The sequence below is a fragment of the Pinus tabuliformis genome, chromosome 3_1, assembly GCF_031772625.1.
Source record: "Pinus tabuliformis cultivar Carrire ecotype Pingquan chromosome 3_1, CPIR1, whole genome shotgun sequence".
Classification (NCBI taxonomy): Eukaryota; Viridiplantae; Streptophyta; class Pinopsida; order Pinales; family Pinaceae; genus Pinus; species Pinus tabuliformis.
This window is the reverse complement of record NC_142301.1, coordinates 864904300-864909998: the sequence shown is the minus strand read 5'-3', so window position 1 is coordinate 864909998 and position 5699 is coordinate 864904300.

Genomic DNA, 5699 nt, shown 5'->3' with positions numbered 1-5699 from the left:
TGACCAAAAATTCATAATGACCCTCATGAGTTCTAAATGCCATTTTCGGAATGTCTTCAATCTTCATTCTGATTTGATGATATCTCGAACGAAGATCCAACTTGGTGAAGTAAATTGATCCATGCAATTCATCCAGTAATTCATCAATAACAGGAATGGGAAACTTATCTTTAATAGTGAGCTTGTTGAGCTCCCTATAATCCTGACACATGCACCATGATCCATCCTTCTTGTGCACCAATACTACTGGAGCTGAGAAGGAACTTTGACTCGGTTGAATTATACCAGCCTCTAGCATTTCTGCAACCATGCGTTCAATTTCACTTTTTTGGACATAGGGATATCTGTACTACCTGATGTTTGGAGGAACACTTCCTGGAATCAGATGAATAGCATGATCATGATCACGCATAGGTGGGAGACCTTTGGGAGTCTCAAATACCTTGAAATGATTGTCCAGGACTTTTTGGAGATCTAGAGAAATAGATGATTCCAATGTGGAAACATCTAGCGAACATAATTGTGCAATTACAACTCTTTGCTCCTTTTTTAGAAGCTTTGTCATGCCATTAGAGCTGATTATCTTTCCTGGTTTCCCTGCAATACCCCTTAATTCATCTTCCTTTCCTTCCGTAGAAAATTTGATGAAAAGTTCTTGAAAATTAAAGGCTATTGTACCCAAGGATTGTAGCCATTAGACTCCTAGTACAACATCAGCACCTCCCATTGGAATGGAAATCATTGGGCTAGTCAATACATATTCTCCCATGGATAGCTTGATATTATGGCACTTTCCAGAGCAATTTATTGTTCCTCCATTTGCAATCATCACTTGACACTCTGGTGCTGGATATAGGAAGCAATTCAATTCTTTTGCTACCCTACAATGAATAAAATTGTGGGTGCTTCCTGAATCAATCAACACTATTACCTTTTTCTTCTTGATTTGTCCTTCTATCTTGATGGTTTGAGGAGTGGTAATTCCCACCAATGCATTACAAGATATGGTTGGATTTATTTGTTCTTCATCTAGGCTTTGCTCCTGGAGTATATCTTCTTCTTTTGACCTTTCTTGCTCCTTTTCTTCTTCCTCTTCACAATCTATGTAGAATAATTTCTTCTCAGCACACTTATGACCTTTAGTATATTTGCTATCACAACTGTAACAAAGCCCTTTTGCTCTTTTTTCTTCTAATTGTTGTGGTGTCAACCTGATAGGTTGTGGAAGACTATGGGCAACAACACTTCCGTCTTTATAGTTGTGGGTGGTATGCTTCTTGGTTGCCATAATTTTGCTTTCCATTTTTCTTGCTAACTTGAATGCCTTCTCTAATGAATCAGGTTCCCAAAGGCGAACATCATGTTGGATATTATCCTTTAAAGACCCTATGAACACATCAATCCTATGCTCCTCTGGAATATCTTTTACCCTTATGTTCAATTTTTGGAACTCCTCAATGTGCTCCATTACTGAACCCTTTTGTTTGAGACTTATCAATTGGCTAAAAAAAGTGTTGCTTTTTGTATCTTCATAATGTGCTATCAATTCTTCCGTAAAAATTACCCAAGTGATAAATTGTTTACGAGAGCAAAGCCATTGATACCATACAAACTGATTTGGTTCCAAACATACAGTTGCCATACGTACCTTTTGTGCGTTTTGCACATTATTGAGATCGAAGAATTGCTCCATCTGTAATATCCATGTGGCGGGATCCTTGCCATCAAACTTCCTCATATCAATTTTTGGAATATGGTGATTCTTTGATCCAACATTAGCGTCTATGGAATCATGATTAACATTTATTTTGTTCTCATCATGAGTTTCCTTTACTACCTTTTCACCATTAGTGACCCTTTCATGTAGCAACTTCTTCAATTCTTCCATGTCTGTCTTCAAATCTATCTTCAAATCTGCCATGTCTCTCTTCAAATCTGTCTTCGAATCATCAATCTTAGCTTCCATGCCCTTTATCTTATATTCCACACCATTTATCTTAGATTCCACGCCATTTATCTTAGCTTCTGTTAGCTTTTCTGAGTGTGACATTTGTTGCACTTGTTCTTGTAATTTTGATATATCATGTAGCATTTCTTCCTCTTCTTCATGAGTCATGCTAGAGCTTTCAGGTTCCTTACTAGGTGTTTTCATTTTCTTTCCTCGGGGCATCAGTTACCGATAATAATTCTTTACTATGCCCTTTGAATTCCGTTAAACCAAGCTTACACAAAAATTTAAAAAAAACTACACACCTTTTTTCACTTTATAGAATCTTGATATTGAATCTGATGTATCTCTGTAATTTCCGATCATCCAGTTCTGAAATTGCGACCTATAGTAGCCTTCTGCATCCTCTTTCCAATGCCACAAGTATGACCCAAATTGGATTCTCCAAGGAAGAGTTATGTGAAATCTCCCACAGTGACTTGCTTTTAGACTAGTTCCGTAGAGCGAACTTGTACGACGTGCCACGAGTCACTGTTTCAACCTTTGGATCTGAAACATGCATACACGAAACTATAGACCATCCTCTTTCTGTACCTTCTTACGAAATTTCAATCCAATCCCCAGATAGAAAGTTATGACGATTTTCCCCAGGTCACCTGTTTTGAATGTAATTCAGGAATTTTCAAAAAGACCAACTTCCTCAGATCATATCTCCGCAAATATCGCGCGAAAAGCTCTGGAATTCAGACCCAAGGTTTAACGTGATTTCTTCTCAAATGGGTTTGTTTTTGACTTCTGAAACGTCACAGAAAACAAGTTATAGCGAAAATGCCACGATGACCTGTTTGGAGCATCGAAACCCTAGAATCCAAAGCTCTGATACCAAATGTTATGAAACTAGCTCAAGAAAAGATAGAAACGATAGATCAACGCCTTAGAATTCAGCCTCTTCAAGGGGGAAACCTCCTTTACATTACATAAATGAAAAATTCTTAGATGATACAAATGACAAAACCTCCTTTCTATATATAGGAGTCTAAGGAGTCACAATATAATCCAACCGACCTAACAATAATAATATAAAGCCGCAAAAATAACAATAGAGGGATTCTATGGGGCACAGAAATAACAATATGGGGGTAATAGGGGCACAAAAATATAAATAAGGGGTATAACTACAATAGTAATGGGGTAATCACTAGTATTATAGGGACCCAACAATTTCCTAGATTGATAATGGTTTTGCTTAATCTTTCCATATCCTAGATAGCCATGGTGATGTGGGTTTCACTTTTTTTCTGGTGGGTCTAATGGGTCAAGAGATTGCACACTTGGATATCTCAATGGAGTGCACAGTTCATTGTGACAAAGAAGTGTGCAGTTTTCTACCATTTGTTGATGGCGTAGTTTCTTGTCACAACGGGTTGTGAACTTTACTCTAACAAAAATTTGTGCAGTTGACTATAACATAGGATTGCATAGTCTCATAGATCAAGGTATGCAATCAATGTCATCAGGGAATTATGTAACCTCTTTTTTATTTTTTTTTTTTTCTTAAAAGTTTAGTATTTCTTTCAAATTTGTGTAGCTATTGTTGACAAGGATTGGTTTTCATCATGGAGTGCCCAATAGTTGTTTGACAGAATTCAAAGTTAAGGTATCACAAGTTTATCATGAGAGAGTAAGTGGTTGCAACACTTAGTCATCTAGATCATTCTCCTTTAGCTGGCCAACAACATTTGGGATCCTTTGGGCATCATACTTATTGATACATTATCTATTTGCAAGCTATGTATGGCATGTTGGAGATATGTATTCTACCCTTTTATCTATGCATTAAGTAGTTAGGGATGTCGATGGTGATTGAGATATCATTGTTGACTATATATTGAAGTGTGATTTTGGCTACATATCCCTTCTAATGCCAAAGTGTCATGGTGGGACTATCAAATCACAACAATGGGAATCACAACTTTGAAACTTGAAAACTAGGAGGAAGCCTTTGCACATCCAGATTTCTATAGGGAAGACTAGGAAGTGAACTAGATCACATTTTTAAAATATTATAAGTTAAAAACATAAAACAAAAAGATACACTCAAACACTAGTATATTAGGAGCTCACTATATATTTTAAACTAAATTTTCCATGTTACATGTAGATGTACTTAATAACATATGATTTTGAGAAAAACATAAACATATATATATATATATATATATATATATATATATATATATATATATATATATATATATATATATATATATATATAATTGTATGTTTTAATAAATAAATAAATAATAATATCTAATAAAATTTGTAAAATATAGTATTGTACTAAATATTGAAAAAAATAAACACTAAAAAAGAAGAGAAAATGTAATTAAATTTAGAAATAATCAACAAAATTCAAAGTTAATAGATATTGCATCATATTTGCTCTCAAAGAAAAAGTCAATAAAAATAATTAAATGCCTAAAAATAAAATTATTTATTTGTAACTTAGTACCCAATTAAATAAAAAAAAAAAGATGACAAAAATATATAAAATGATATAATTAAATTTAAAATCATATATGAATAAATTAGTGATAAATCATCTATTTTTTAAGCAAGGATTAAAAGATCATTAAATTCAAAACTAATTTTAGTAACTAAAAAAATCATTAAAGTAAAAAACAAATTACGAAAAACGTGAAAATATATAACTGACAAATTGCCACATTTAGAAAAGCAATGAAACATTTTACTAAATGGTAAAAATGTGTGGATACTATCTGTTGGCAGAAAAGCATCCAAGAAGTTAACCGTTGCTAGATGTGAGTAATCCATTATCCGTTGAAAGGATGCGGAAGAATATATATATATATATATATATATATATATATATATATATATATATATATATATATATATATATCAATTCTTTCTCCATCTATGTTATGTTTACATTATTCATAAGATTAAATCTTCCTCCATCTCTGTTTTGTTTGGCATGCTTGTCTGGTTGTTTGTTACTGTAGGTAGCCTACTTCTTTGTTGACTACACACAGAACCCTAGACTTCCGGTTGGAGCAGATTGGAGGCAACCAGATCAATGGTTAATGATCACTTCTCTTTTTGCCCTTTGATTTTTGAGAACGCCTTGATTTCTTCAGAAATAGTTCAGTGATTTTAGTTTATACATGATCGGAGGCAACCGACAACCAGATCATCGGGTGGAGAAGTTCAATGGTTGACAATCACTTCTCTTTTTGCCCTTTCAATTTCTAAGAAACTCTTCATTTCTTTGAAAATGGTTCAACAATTTTAATTAATCTCTTCATGCTTATGTAAAATTTAGTGTACAACTCCCGGATGTGGGTGATAATACGGGTGGCAGGGAGGAGCCACATGCCAGCCATGTGGAGCCTTAAGCTCAAGCTTAAATGCTAATGCGTCTCTCGCCGTCGAAGATTAAAAGATCAGTTGAGGGTGATGGGAATTCAATGCAGCGTCCGGTTCATTGGTGCGACTACAATCTGTAGTTATGGAAAACAAGTATCGAGGGAATGTTGAGGTTATTAAGGTGGCTGAAGGTATGGAGCAGGGTCAAGCTCAGTGTTGTGGTAACAAGGTTCAGGCTCCTGCGTGTTGTTCTGTTCTATAGGCCACAGCTCTTGCTGTCAAGGCCAGTTTTCAAAGTGGAGAGGGTTGCCTCCAGGTCGGAAACTCTGTTGGTTCCCACCTTTGCTCTGTTGAGTGTTGT